This window comes from Channa argus, chromosome 9 (genome assembly GCF_033026475.1).
Source record: "Channa argus isolate prfri chromosome 9, Channa argus male v1.0, whole genome shotgun sequence".
Taxonomy (NCBI): Eukaryota; Metazoa; Chordata; class Actinopteri; order Anabantiformes; family Channidae; genus Channa; species Channa argus.
Window position 1 is genome coordinate 11570739 of NC_090205.1, and position 15742 is coordinate 11586480.

The 15742-nt window shown below is 39.8% G+C and overlaps 1 protein-coding gene across 15 annotated transcripts in view; it reads right to left on the minus strand.

Annotated features, from left to right (window-relative positions):
- arhgef7a (Rho guanine nucleotide exchange factor (GEF) 7a) overlaps positions 1 to 15742 on the minus strand; it is a 105393-nt gene that overhangs the window by 31643 nt on the left and 58008 nt on the right. For 3 of the 15 annotated variants that reach the window (XM_067517301.1, XM_067517304.1, XM_067517295.1), the window contains one exon: positions 6663 to 6756. The exons of the other annotated variants lie outside the window; for them this stretch is intronic. The gene's annotated coding sequence lies outside the window, so the exon portion shown is untranslated. The remainder of the gene's footprint in view (positions 1 to 6662; positions 6757 to 15742) is intronic. 15 annotated transcript variants of the gene reach the window in all.

The following is a 15742-nucleotide window of genomic DNA, read 5'->3' on the forward strand; positions in this document are numbered from 1 at the left end:
AAAAAAAAATCTTCTCTAAAATCTTCTGTAGTCTTTTAAAATGTTTGTAGTCACTTTAAGGTAATACTCAGACTAGGAGCATCCTCTCTACACTTCTTAAGAATAGAGTCACATTTTATTTGTATTTGAATATATGAACTTGCATTCACAGTGCTAACTAAGAAAACAATAACTCAAGCAGTGGCCATATCAGCACACTCCCACCCTCATGTTTGATGATTTTGACTGTAAAGTCACTTTGGTAGCTTTGTTTCTTTGTTGTATCACTAGAGAATTTGGTTAATGGCTCTTTGTTCCTTGTCAAAGTTTAACATTTCAGTTTATGAGCAGCAGCTTCCAATCACTAAAGTTATGTACCTTGTGTTAACAGCAATATGGATTTTCCTCTTCCTCCTAACCAGGACAAGCACATGCCATCTTTGTATTTGCAACGTACTGTATACCAGTTCATTTTTCAGTTTTAAAGTGTCAACAAAATTAAGGTGTGCATGATGCAATATGCAGACATTTTCCAGATCCACATTCTGCAAACACATAAAAACTCCTCAAAACCTGGTGACAGTGCAGCTAATTTAAGCTACTCAAACTGAATAAAAAAAGTGTCTCTGGGCAAGACACTGAACCCCTAACAGCCCATTCCCATCCCCAGCTGTGCAGTGCCGGTCCAAGCCCGGTAGAAATTGGAGAGGGTCAGGAAGGGCATCCGGCATAAAAAACTGTGCCAAATCAACATGCGGACAATGAGCTGCTGTAGCGACCCTGAACTCACGTGACAAGCAGAAAGGAAAAAAAAAAACCCAAAAAAGCAAAACAAATCAAGCGCAAATAATTTCTTTTAACCACTTACTAAAAATACATTGTATCATCAGCATTTTCAACAACTTAAACAACTAGAAAGCAAATAAAGCATCAGGCAGGTGCAGCACAACTGACGCATTCCTTAGCAATTCATAAGCAATACTTTTTAGTTAGCCCAAATTTTGCCCTAAGCAAATTTGCTTATATGGATGCACCAGTGCTGCTCTTAACCACTACCGCCACTTTGATTTGGCCTTTGTCAGCAGGCTGATGCTTTTGTTCTTGCTCCAGTATTTATAAAGTTTTGCAGTCTTGTTTCTTCTTCACACATATCTCACCAAGAAAAACCATGCTGTATTAGAAACAACCAGTCTAACATTGAAAAGATTGTTGTTCCCACCAGTCTTAACCTTGGTTCTGCAATTAGCCTTAACTGGAATTTACAGATCTACTTTGAGCAGTATATTATAAGTAGTTTAACCAAAAAAGTAGTTTTTCAGTTATACACAATATTAAAAACCTCAAATTAATTATTATAAAACAGTTCTGAATTAAATGATAGTTGCATTCCACAGTGGTGGTGGTCCATTTGTGGTATAATATGTTCATCTGTAAAAGGGGAGTGAATTAAGTGTTAGATTTGGACTTTTTAAACAAAATCTAATGAGCAAAATACCTGTCTAATACTTGAGGCTAATGGCCCAAATCACACAAATGTCTTGTGGCAATGTAGTCATTGTAATGCACCAATAGCACAATGTGAGCCCTATAAATCCAAAGGCTGTATGTGAAGAGAAGGCAAGGGTCAGGTACTGCTAGGCTAATCAGTTTGCCAGCAGATAAATTAGACTATTTTACAGCTAAATACTTATAGCTGGGTTCAGGGTGATGGCCTTTATATGGGAAAAAAAAATGTCTTTTACTTCAGCTCCATGTTTTGCTTCTTGTCTTTCACAGTGCTAAAACTGTATATTGACTTTTCCTACATTCCTTCTTCTGCTGTTTAATAATAAAAAGCAGCTCGGCAGTCTGTACAGTAAGCAATAATCACTAACAGTACTGACAAGGACATGAGAGAACTGAAACCAATTTCCCTTCAATGTAGGCACAAATGTTAAGCGCTGCATTTAATTCTAGGTAGAGATTGCAAAGGGCATTAATAAATAGGGGCCACACCTAAAAGCATTTGTTCTTGATTTGAGTTTCAACACCACACTGAGAGCACACAGCTTTCACACTGAAACACACACTCAGATGCTACAGATTACACGGGAAAAACTGCACTATTTCTAAGCAGAGCTGAAATTTCATTGATTTAACACATTTACTTGGACAATTTTAAAGTGAGAACTTTGTATCAGGGCCATGCACCTCTTAATGCCGTGCTAATTACAACATTATTAGCCAGGAAGGACTCAGGTGCTGCAGAGTCCTTCAGCGAGGGACATCTGTGGCTGACAGCGCCTGGAAGGCCGTGCCATCCAGTCTCAGTGGTTAATGAACAAACACAAGGATTTTCTCTCAGATTAATTATCGTCACAATGAATGAATTCCACGTCCTTTTGGTTGTCGTTCTAGGCATATTATCTTCCCATCAGCCTGTCAATCACCTCAGCCCACAATACAAATGCAGTCGACACAAACATAGATGCACACTGTTAACCACACACAAACACAGATGAACCAAAACACACTGACACACACACTAAAACACACACACGCACACACACACACACACACAAAAGGCACACACCCACACAGAAAATCAGATCAGCTAATTAAGATGTGGCGGCTGAGTGGGAAGTAAACTCAAACAGGAATGGACAGATGTCTCACTCTGGTCACTTCAGAAAGGGAAAAAAAGAACACAGAGCCATGTAATGTGATTTAGATATAATGCTTCCAGGTCAGAGGTGATAGCTAGACCGCTGGGCAGTGGGAGAGCAGCTGACAAGCGTGTAACTAACCATGACGGATGGGAATTCAATGGACTGCCTACTCTACACACTTGGAGGCTGACGGAACAAATTACGTGCTGACCACCTTGTCGGCTAGAGCAGACGAGAAGATTCATTTGTTCTTTTTTGACACGTTGTATGGACTGTAATCAAGTCAGACAACATGGTATTGTGCAGGAAATCGCCTCGTCTGACCCTGCAAGAGTAATGTCCAGTCACAACAGAATGATATTATGATAAATGAGGGAAAAAGCTTATCGTTCCTCCAACATTTAAAATAGGTAATAGAGAGATTGAGAAACAAGTGACTTTATGTTTTAAACTTTGAGACTTGATCTTTGATCTATGCTAACATGTAATTTGTAACAAAATTGAAATAATCAAGAGAGGCAAGAACTTTTGTTTTTGTTTTCGACATAATGTCTCTTGCAGTAGTGCTCTCTAGTTTTTCTCCTAATTTGTTATGTCCATTTAATTACAATGCCTAAGATGGGATTAGTGTTTATATGACATAAACCAAACATTCTTTCACTGGATGACTATGTTGGTCATTTGTCTTCCTTCCCTTCTTTTCATGACACACCTCCACCCATAATACATAAATACAGCATGTACTTTGATGCTATGGCTGTAGGAACTCAGACAGCAAAAGGTTGTCAACATAAAAAAGCTACAGCAGGTCTTGATCAGGAGAAGAAAAATGTTGACATTTGGACCCACTTTAAATATAATGCACCAGAATCAAAAATTGAGGGTGTGGCATTGTTGGACGACAAGCCAGATGCTCTGCAATGCTGCATTTAAATAAGCATCAGAGGTGTCATTATGTAGCTTCTTTTTTATTTTTACTTTCTTTAACCCTAAAATAATTTGGCTCAAATTTGATCTGCAAGCAGTTTTCAGACGTTTGAGAGGGATGCTTATTCTTATTCTCGACAGAGAGAGAAAGAGACAGAGACAGACAGACAGAGACACACACACAGAGAGACAACAAAAGATGTAGCAATAGCACCAGTTCTATCTAAACTAGGTACTTTAACTCACAGACCTGAGTGTAGGTTGTCTGCATGCTCAGAACTATCACAAAATCACTGAACCACACAGAAACAGAGGATGTAATATACTTTGTGTCCAATTTGCATGTGTACATATGTGAGTGAACTGTTCTCCAGTCCAAAAATGACTGAAAAACTGAAACACTTCCTGGAATGACACATTGTTACAGCCATGTTATGCTCTGAAAGAACCGTGTTTTTAAATCCATGTTGGACTTGAGAATTGCAGTTACCCTGGCTTTCCAAATTGCTAATTTTAAGTTGACTAACAATCAGGTCTTCCCAAAAAATAAGTGTAGTAATGGAACAATAACATAAGCTAATAAATTAAAACACATCTTGAATTAGCTTTTAGGGCTGTGATGCGCTACAGGCCAACTCATCAACTGCTCCCATAGGAACTTCCCACTCAAAGGCCGGAAACTACATTTTCTAAATATGGGAAAACTGTTATAATAATATTTTGAACATTTACTGCACTGGTGCTAATCATTTCACAAAATACTTTTTTAGTAGTATATTAAAATAGTAATATTTACTGGTCATTACAACTTAAGTTATTTGTTTTTGATATTATGATGGTGAACAATAAACATGCAAAACATCATATAAATGAGCCACTATCAATAATTTTTATGTAGGGAATCCTACAAGCAACAAAACAAAACAAAAACCTTATTTTTTTAAGAAAAACCTGAGGTGAATTCACAAAGGGAGCAGAGCTGAGATGAGCTTTTAAAAGACAAGGACTCCACAGTCAGGAGGAGGTGAGAGAGGGAATTAATGCAACAAAGGGTTAAAACATTTTGCCTATTATGCTTCTACTCTTTCTTACACTCTGAGAAATTAATAGGAGAAATTAGCAAAGCAATTACCACTTTTAATTGGACTAATTCTTCTGGTCCTGTCACAGCTGCATCCAGAGGTACACTTTTAAACCTCCTCTTACATGTCTTTTTTACCCTTTCACAAACGCTGTTATTAATTTCACAAATTCCCGGGGACTTCTTTGACACCTGAACCATCGAGGGTGAACTGCTGTCAGCTTCACCTTGATTATTATCTTTCATTAGTATCTCTCGCTCTCTCTCTCTCTCTCTCACACACACACACACACTCACACACACAGATGTACTACATCCTCTATCCCTCTGTACTCCATCAATTATATGTCTCTTATTCTTAAAGGAACAAAACAACGGTGCAGTCATTTGTGACAGAGAAAAATGGCTGCAATTAACAAATGAGCTTTAATGTTGTGTACAAAATCTTTTGGACAAACAACGCTCCTAATGCAACCTTGTCACCTTCTACTGTATGTATAAATGACCTTTCAAGTTTAGCTCAATTTGCCTGCTCATTTTAAACATCACAAGTTATTTATTTGTCTATTGCAATGGAAAAACATACATGGAACGCAAAAGATTCCTGTTGCAGTATTATAAACAGTATATTGTCATGTTTTTTAAAATGTGACTATTGTTTCCAAATAGCTTTTGTTACTCAAATCTGGGCAAGTAAAGGCATCGGGTGATCATGTTCAGTAGCTGTGGTGGTATCATGGGATGAACTATAAATTAAAAGCTTTATGTGGTTGGACGCCTATTAAGCCCTGATGTCAAGTATAAATCCAGCTGAACACTTGTTAACACAAACTGTGACATGTAACCAGGAGAAATGTGGGGAAGGCTAACTCCATATGCCAATGAGTTCATTGTTTAATTTGACAAAACAAATTGACCACAGGAGAGTGGATGCCCTTTCTTCCTCCACAGTGTCAGGAGAGGCTTACGTTTCACTGCTCAACACTACTGTCTAAGCAATTCATTGATCAGATTGATCGGAGCGTTTCACTTTTGATGGAGTCCAACTGTATTTTTCCCACAAGAAGGTGAAATGGGAACATCTGTTGCCCCTGATAGCTTTGACTTATTTGACTTTTCCTGACAGAGAAAGATGTGTGTGTCTTTGAAGGGTCTCAGATACGTTGGCCACAATAAGGTAACCCAGGCACACAGCAGTGATTCCCACTGGGGCCACTGAGAATGTCCTGTCCTTATGGGCTGATGGGAATCAGTGGAAATCAATAAGCAATGATAGACTTCTGCTGTCCACTCAGCTAATCCTGTTAGTGATAGCTGTGGATATAATCGAATGGTTGCAGACATTGCCGACCATCGGACACTGAGACAAGTGTGCGCGCGGGCACACACACACACACACACACAAACACACACACACACACACACACACACACACACACACACACACACACACACACATCTAAGTACACCTAACCCCATAACATTCTTATGGATAAGATCTGCAGATCTTCCACATACTCTCTGCTGTCATTTTGTTGAGACAAGCAGCAATTTGAGAGACAATTCATTCAGCAGTTAGAGGAAAATCAGTCAATTTAATAAATTCTTTGCTCACAGTCCAAGTTGGACCAGATTGCGGGAACATTTTCGCTGGAGCTGAAGACACGGAATAAAGACACATTTTGTCCCTATGATCATTCGATAAAGGATCTCTTTTTGATATGGAGATCAGCACAATACATGGCAGTGTATGGGAAGCAGAGCAGAAATGGATGTCCTTTGACAAAGACGATCTTTCCACATGCTGTATACATATCAAAGTGACATAAACCCAGATAACTACTCTCAGTACATGAGCCACACATATATTGCAAAGTATTTCTGGGTTAATACTTTAACCCCCCCTCCCATGAGTGAATAGTCATTATAAAAGCAGCCCCCAGTGGCACATGTTTAAAGGTACATTAAGAGAGCACATCAATTGTAGATGACATAATCCCCAGCCCTCTTTTCAGTCACTCTCTCACTTCCTTAATCTCTCCGTTCTTTAACCCTCATCTTCTAAGAGGCTGAAAGCTCCCTTCATCTTCTCCTCAAGCTTCCAGAGAAACCACAAGCTGCCTGGGGAGAGAGGAGAAGAAGAAGAGGTATTACTGAAGTCTGATTAAATTAACACTGTGATGCAGATTTCCTTCCCTTTTTTCACTGTTTTTGCTTTATCCAGCTGTGTAGCGTCTTTGAAAATTAGATGAACTTGTCACACAAGGGTCTGCACATGCACATGTGTGTGTGCCTGTGTGTATACAGTTGAGTGCAAACGTTTTCATCCCCTTAGGTTGAAATGGCTAAAAGAGTAAAATAAACAATGCATTTCTATCAACCTTTTTAATGCACATTCAGGTACTACAAATGTGCCATTGTTATCAGATATAACAAAAATAATCAAAGAGTTTATAAGAAGAAAGTTGTAGTAAAATGAAAAATTTATCAGTGCAGAAGTTAGCATCCCCTTTTATAAACCCTCTAGGTAATTAACTTTAATATGTAAAATCAGGTGTCTGCTCTTTACAAAAGACTGTCAACACTTAATGCTTGATGAGTAGCACCAGGTGTGTTAAATTGGGCTTGCTTTTTAAATTTGTAAGTAAGTACGTCTCCAGGGGGCAGTCTCAAGCAGTTCGCAGAGAGCAACAAAAACAATGGGATCAGGAAATCAGCTTCAAATTGAAATCAGTAACACTAAGCCTTGATTTACACTTATGTGTCGAATCTCTGCAAAAGGCTAAGCAAGTGGCCTGCGTGCTCTCCCTCTGTCCTTGCGGCTTTTTCCAGTGAGTTGCCACAAGAGATCATTGTCCACGTGTTGATTTGGCACAGTTTCTATGCTGGATGCCCTTCCTAGCGCAACCCTCCCCAATTTCTAATGGGCTTGGACCAGCACTGCAGAGCTGGGGATGGGAATGGGCTTTTCAGTGTCTTGGCCAGAGGCACTTCAACATATAGCTGGGCCTGTGGATTGAACTGGCCCTGTGGTCCGTGGACTGACTGACCAACTGAGCTACAGCCGCCCCAAGCAAGTTGCCTATGCTAATGTGAGCATTTATACTCATGTAGTGGTGTGTCTGTGTCGTGCTGCAATTACACAGTCAAACCAGTAGTGAGCAGTAAGATTTCTGTGCCATTATTTTTTGATGTTGTTGTTTTTTAATTGGTCAACAAACAATAGTGACTAAATCTGAGCAGATAAGGTTGGAGTTAAGGCTAACAGATGTTGAATGGCAGTTACTTTCCTGAAATACTACAAGGCCAGAAAGAGAGAAAATGTCACAGGAGATGGTCTGTATGACCACTGAGACGACTGCAGCAGATGGACAGAGCGGACCAAGGACAGTTGTTGCGGTATGTGTCGCTGCAATGTGCAATTACATTTCTGAGGAAGTGCACATCAGTCTCCAGTGTAGGGTCTGCACCTATGCAGAACCTATGGCATAGATTCGATGCACGAGTGTAAATCAAGCTTTAGATTTTTCCAAGAAATAGAAGCCCAAGAAACCAAGTGCTAGTAAAGAAACAAACAGCAGGGGACCTGACAAAGTCCTTAGAGGCAACTGAAATATAAGTTCACATCTCTGCAGTCAGGCATAGTCCTAACAAGTCTGGATTGTTTGAGAGAAAAAAGCAAGCAAGAAGACAATGCTTACTTCAAGACACATGGCGGCACGCTTTGAGTGTGCTAAGGAGCATGTGAACAAACCAACTAATTTTTGGAACAAGATTACGTTCGGCTCGCCGATGTTTTGAGGGGTGTATGACTGCATCAGGCACTGGAACTCTGCATGAAGTGGAAGGAAGAATCAATGTCGCCCAGTATAAAAACAATTTAAAGCAAAGCCTCCTATCATTAGAAATATCAAAATAAAGAGGCAGTGGATCCTTCAACAAGGCAATGTTCCAAAGTACAAAGCAAAGTCAAATCAGGAATAGTTTAAAAAGAATAAAATTGATTATTTACTGTGGCCTTCCCAGTCTCCAGACTTAAATATCATTCAGAACTTCTGGGTACATTTGAAAAAGGCGGTACATGGCAACCAAGCAATCTAGTAGACCTGAAAAATGACACCATGAAGAATGTTAGAGAATTACACCTGAAAGGATACGCATGCCTTTTGGAAGATACCCAAGGAGGTTTGAAGAGGTTCTAAAGCCAAAGGGAGAACATACAAACTATTAAAGATCATTTCATTCAAGGGTGTGCAAAGTTTTCCAATGAAGTCCTAATTTGCAAGGATGTCTTTGAAAAATAAATAAATATAAGACTATGTAGGTTATTACAGTGCTGAAGTACTCTTGTCTTCACCTCATCCACCCACCACTAACCCTCTGTAACCTCCAGCCTCACCCAGCACTACTCGAGGCAGAAAGCGAAACCATCCCCCGAAGAAGTACTTTAATTACAAGGTTCCTACATCCAAATAACAAGAGGTTTACATAACTCCCGCATGAGCTGCTCATTATTCAGAAACTATTCTTGCTATCCCCGTCTCCCCCCTCTAATACAAATGGTGCTCAACAATGTGTGAGCTCCCACAATGCACATCCTATAAGTTAAAAAGAAAATTAAGCAAAGTTCACTTTGTCTAACCTTACATCCAACTTACCACCTTACATGTGAACTGAATTTTAACTCAGACACTGATTAAGTTTCACCTATCTGAAGCTAATTAATCATTTCCATTGTGTCTAATATTGTCATAAGAAAGGTGCTTAGTTGACACTCTAATTCATAGAATATGGCAACTCTCGTCTAGTGTGATCAGTACAGTATGGCAACAGTAGCAAGAAATAGAATATAGCTCTAAAATTCTAAAATTCATTATAAGTAATAGAGACAAATACCAAGATTTTATATGTGAAGATGATACTGCAAACAAAACTAGCTTGACATATTGTCACTGAAAATTGGAGATAATTGTCAGGCTGGGAACTCTGCTGGGACCTTGAGTTAAAGCATTTCATGTTTATAATTATCAATATTAGATTATAAACACAGTCTACCACAAATTTTGTACATATACTCCACTATAAGCAGTCGCTTTTTGCCTCACAGTATTTTGCTGCATGTCCCTAAGCCCTATTTGATTATAATTTATCAAAATTTATAAATAAATAAAACAAAATTGGTCACAATATGGAAATTGCGCAATTTTATTACTTCTGGCCATTCATTGTCTGAACCAATGCCACAGTCCTGTGTCTTCTTCATTGACCCCCCTCCTGCCTACACCCATCTTCTCCAACAAGGTGATGTTTATCTCCAGCAGGAGGAAATTAAAGCCTTGCTTCATGAGCAGCAGATATGCAAATCTTATACAGTGCAAATAGATTGCAGTGCTCACACAGTGGACGGTGAGTATGGGGCACCCATTGAGCTCCACTGATTTGAAATCCAAATCAAGACACGTGGAATTGCAAGACACACATGTGGCTTCCTAAAAAATGTGGACTTTGAGATATTAAGGAAAATAAATAAAGAGCAGCGGATGAAGACCTAATGGTAGGCTGAAAAATTAAACCAAAAAAGAAAAACATTATTTATTCAGCTTGTCCATCATGGTAGATATGGTTTAATAACTCTTGTTCGACTACAGGTGAATGCTTATCTGAAGCTCTGACACACGCAGCATGGAAATAAGTTCCTCTGATATCACCATTACATGGGATATGTATTTTCTTGAACTCGTGAAATTGGAAAGTAATAGTGGCCATGCAAAATGCCTTGCAGTTGTAGAGTATGTAATTTTGATATGCATTAGTGTTATTGTCAGGCGGGGTGTATGGGCTGTTTCCTTGTGTGATTGCAGGTCTGGCTCGTATTGTGGAAGGGAAACAGACAGGAGAAGATCGTATTAAACCTGTCCTTGCCATTCCAATCGGTCTGCATGTTTCTCTTTATCATGCTGCAGTTTCTATCCACTTACGCTATAATTAAGTTTCCTGACCCCTGCCTTGCAGCCTTAACTAGGCATTGGGAAATATACAGCCACTGCAGATCTCTTAGCCTGATGTGCTCTCTCTCTCTCCCCTCTCCCGCCTCCCTCTTGTGTCTCCTTCCCCGTTTCTGAAAATCTCTCTCTCCCACTGTCTCTCTCTTTCTTTCTCTGAGTCTCCATGGCACTGTAATGGAATAAGAATTATTAATCGAGTAATTGTGTGGAACACATTAGTTTGCATTGAATTTCTCTCTCTCATTTTCGATGCTTGATTATCAGGCTATTGGACAGACTCTACCCCCTCCCTTCACCTCTCTACCCACCACACTCCAAAAACATAACACATGCCCACACACATACACACAAAACACACAGGGCTAGATCACACTTCCCTAAATGGCATAATCTCTCTCTCATGTGCATGCATGAAGACTCCCTCACACACACACACACACACACACACACACACACACACACACACACACACACACACACAGCGGCATGAAATGTATGTTTGCATCACACCTGATGCTTTGTGTGTAAGTGGAAAAATCTCCTGGTTATTGGGAGATTTTTGTGTGATCCCTTCAATCCACTATCCTGTCTGTTAAAAAAAGCCATGCACGCTGAAAATAACCTGCAGTTTATGTACAAACGTGAATTACAAAAGTCAAGAAAAGCCTAAAACCTTAACATCGGAGACAGACATGCTGGCACTGACATTCATCATAAAACCCCTCTTCAATCATAATTAGTCTAATTAATTTAAATCAGTGTTGGATGCCTATCTAAATGCAGTGACAACATAAAATGAACATCCTCCCTGCAGCACATAGCCTCAGCCTATACGTTCCCATAGTGAAACACACCCTCGTAGGATTAGAGCTGAAGAATAGGGGGATTATTATTTCATGACCTTTCAATCTGCTGCCTGTCAGGTTGAACTAAAGCCATATATGCTGCTGGAGGACTAATCTCCTTCTCCCTTTGTGTCCGCAAGGGATGTGTCATTTCTTTATCCCCTCTATCCAGATTTACTCCATAAAATAAACTTCCTAGCCTGATCTGATAAGCCATCTCCTTACCGGGATAAGGCTGTGGTGCCTCGTCTCCCTGCTTCCCCGTAGCCGTATTTTTGGGTGTCAGATAACTCAGACGGGGATGGAAACAGTCAGGAAATGCCACTTTGTCTGTCTGGGAGCAGGTGACAACAAAACGACAGTGACTCTGATTAGAAAATACCCTCCTATTCCCCCCACCACCACCTCTCTCTTTCTCTCTTTTTAAAACCAACAAAATCACATATTATCAACACTTACCAGGTAGTGTGTAAAACATAAATACATATTTATTCGTTTACAGGCACAAATTTAGACACGCCACACTCCCTGCATCACAGACACACACTTCTATGGCTTCATTATCGTCCCATCTTAATTACTGGTAAGTCATCACTGCTCCAGATGTCAGTCTGAGCCATGATCTGCTGATTTGGCGGCTGCTGTTTGTTTCTCCCATCTCACCGTTTGTGTGTGTCTGTTTTTTTTTTTAAACATTATAGCGACTAAAGTCTGCTGGATATTAGATATGAGGAAAACAAATATTTCAAGCATTTATATAAAACATGCTCTCCCCTATTGCCTAAAGGTTACAGCCTACAGGTGGCAGAAATGAGAATTATAGCTTGAACAGAGGTTTGCAGCAGTCTGGTAGTTATTAAAGCACTGCCATAAAAGTGAAAAGCTAAATGTATTCTTGGCCCTGAAAAAAATAAAATAAAACACTGAAGCCAAAACTACTGTAAAGGTAGGCTGGGCTTTAAGAACTGACAATTTAGAAACTGTTTTATCATTAAAAAAGTTATTTTATATTACAATTAGGGGTTGACCATACCTAATCAGACAACACTGACCCAGTATTAGTCCACATTCCACTGCCTTTACTATTTACAATAAAAACACTGTTAAAAAGGTAAAATATGCAGACCAAAAATAAATGGATGCAGAAGACAAAAAAAAAAAACATGTCATGCTGTGAAACAATCAGCTGCAGGGTCAATTTTCAGCAATTAAATATGGGTAAACAGGAGAAGAGGTTTGGGTCTGAAGCAAAAATAAATATTTTACTTGCTATTTTTAAAGTGGTGAAACTGTAAAACGATTAGATGATTTTATTGAGCCCAATCAAAGCAGATCACCGCTATAGTGCTTCAATACATACATTAACTTTACAGTCGCCTGTGTATTGTATTAACGCCATCATGCTTCCTAAAGAATTTTTTTTAACACAGTGCAATCGATGACAATGTTTTTATTTTTTTATTTTTTGGTGTGATAAAATTATTTGCGCTCATTCAGCTTGTTTCTTCTGACAGACCCACTGTGAGGACAGCCACTCAAACTGACCAATTTAAGTGTAAGTGAAGCAATTCACTGAGAGCCACGCAGTCGCTGAATTGTCCTCCTGCTCCGGACCTCTCGCCACGGTCGGACCCTAAAGCACCCATTCATCTGCTCCTTTTGATTTCGAGCTTGTGTCCCTCCTTCGCTTGTACCTCACCTCCCAACTCTGCACGGCATTATTGCTCTGATTGGCACGGCGCAACATTTCTGCTTGTCTGCAAAACAGGATCCCCACACGTCGTGGGCTCCCACCCCCACCCCCACCTCCACTTCAACACCGCACAATTGAGAGGCAGGTGCATTTTCGGAAAGCAGTGGCTATTTACGCGCATACTGTATCACCAAATTGTTTTAAAAATTAAGCGAACGCGGAGGAAGGGAAAAACACACCAGGCTATCGTAAAAGAGACAAAAATGTCTCTTTTAAAATGTCAGAGTTATGGTGATAAGAATCTGAGGATGCAGGGACGACTTTAGTGAGAAGTGACTAATTACCCTGTGGACCGTCCTGATAGTGGAGAATAATTAGATTTACACAAAAGACTCTAAAACAGCATCTGAATAACAAGAGCAACAATTTCAATAGAAATTTTAATTTGATTTTGTTGCGAGTCCCCTCCGTGTTCTCGAAAGGGAAAGTGAGAAAAAGCATTAGAAAAATGACAAAACAAAAGAAAATACGTCTCCCGGGACGGTCTCATGCCTGATTTGGTCGGAAAAGAAGCTGACAAAACCCACGGTGATCAAAAGACGAGTGTACGGCCTGCACGGTAGCTTATATTTCCACATGAGCGATTAGATAGAGAAAACATATCGACTAAACATGGATTAAATTAAAGAACCACGCTCATTATAAAAGTGACGGAAAGTTTCATCGTTTCAGAAATTAGAAATGGTAAGATGGCTTGAATTCAGATAATATTTAGTTTTAAATAATGCATGTATTGGTTCTATGATTAGATATATAAAGATATAAAAACTGTTCAGAAAAGTAAACAATTGACAGCAAATGAGCTCATTTTTGATTATAATTATAAATAATACACAAATACAAATCGGAAGAATTGTAGTGAAGTCAAAACAAAAGCAGAATAAGGTGGTTATAACAGTAAATGTAAAAGTTTCAACCCAGTTCAAATGGAAAAATTTATTGTAGAATTGGTGCCTTACAAAATTCAGCTTCCAGGGAAGAATTTAAAATCTAAACAGTGAAATAAACAAAAACTGAGTGAAGCTGAAAAAAAACAGCACAAGAAAATTATTCTTCAATCATTGGCTAAAATATCCATTTTTATCATAGCCTATATAGATTGGCATATGCAAACTATGTAGGCCATACCACATGCAAATGTTGTAAGAGTGCTTCAGAAGATTAGAAGATAGACACCCGGCCCACAGTGGGCTGAGAGGAGTGGGCTCTCCTCCAAGACTGTGTCCTATCTCCTCAGGACTGAAAAAAGCATCCTAATCCTTTACCTTTCATAGTGATCTAAAGCCGATTTAAAACTGTCACTACCCTAGTTTGTGTTTATTTCATGTTCATCTGCAGCTCAAGGCGATACTCTGCACACCCACTTATGACATGAGCAAAAAGATGTATTAGTGTGTGTGTACGAGGGAGATGGAAAGCAAGAGACTACAGAATAAAAAGAGAGAGGCATGCATGCAGCTAACTGACCAGCAGATGAAGGAATACCTAGTGTGTCTGTATGCGTGTGCTTGACTGTGATCTGTCTATACCAATTGTTATATTTTCTTTTTATGTGTTCAGACTTTGTGCTTTGAGTCTTAAACATCCACCAGTATTTCATATGTCATCTAACAAATCCCAGAAACTCAACTTGAAATTACTTCAAAAAATACACACAGATAGTCCAGAACACAGATGAGTAAACAGCCCGTCTCTCTATCTCTGTCTCTCTCTAACATATTCACACACATACACACACTATAACACAAACCATTGACCGCTGAGGCAGACCACCTTCCTTTCCTCTCCCTCCTGATCCTCAAGGCCTTACTGTATTATTCGGGAAGCAGCAAGAGCCCAGCATTGACAGAGCTAATCACTGGAGGCAAGGCCTCTCTCTCTCTCTCTCTCTCTCTCTTTCACACACACACACACACACACACACACAGCAGAATGATTGACACACAATGGCAACAAATCTATGCAGTGCCCCCCTCCCCATCTTGCTTTTTGCTTTCTGTCACCCAGCTGAAAAGACAAGGGGGAGGTTGGTGCATATGTGCATGTGTGTGGTAGTGGTGGGGTTTACAAGGAGTGATGTCCAGCAAACTGAGACGGAGCCAGAGGAGAAGCGAAGACGGCAAAAGATGAGCTTGTGACTAATGCTGTTGCTATCCCTACTCCTAATCCCCCCCCCCACCCACTGTAGGTGCAGCAGCCAATCTGGAGAGAGTCTCAACCCTTCTCATATGAATATGATCCCTGTGCTGGCGGAAACCCAGTGAGCCACTGATCCTGTTATCATCTAAATGGAGAAAAACAGAGGAAAAAGAAGAAGGGACAGAAAGAGAAAGGAGAGAAGGGAGGTGTGTTTATTGTTTACTCACGCCTCCAGTCATCTGCCAGCACTACCCATAACCCTACTCCATATTCTAAATTCCTCTATGATTTGAAACCTCAAGGGACCAATGTTAGGCTATTCACAGTATATCAGTGGGTTTTTCATTACTTCTAAGGTTGCGGTT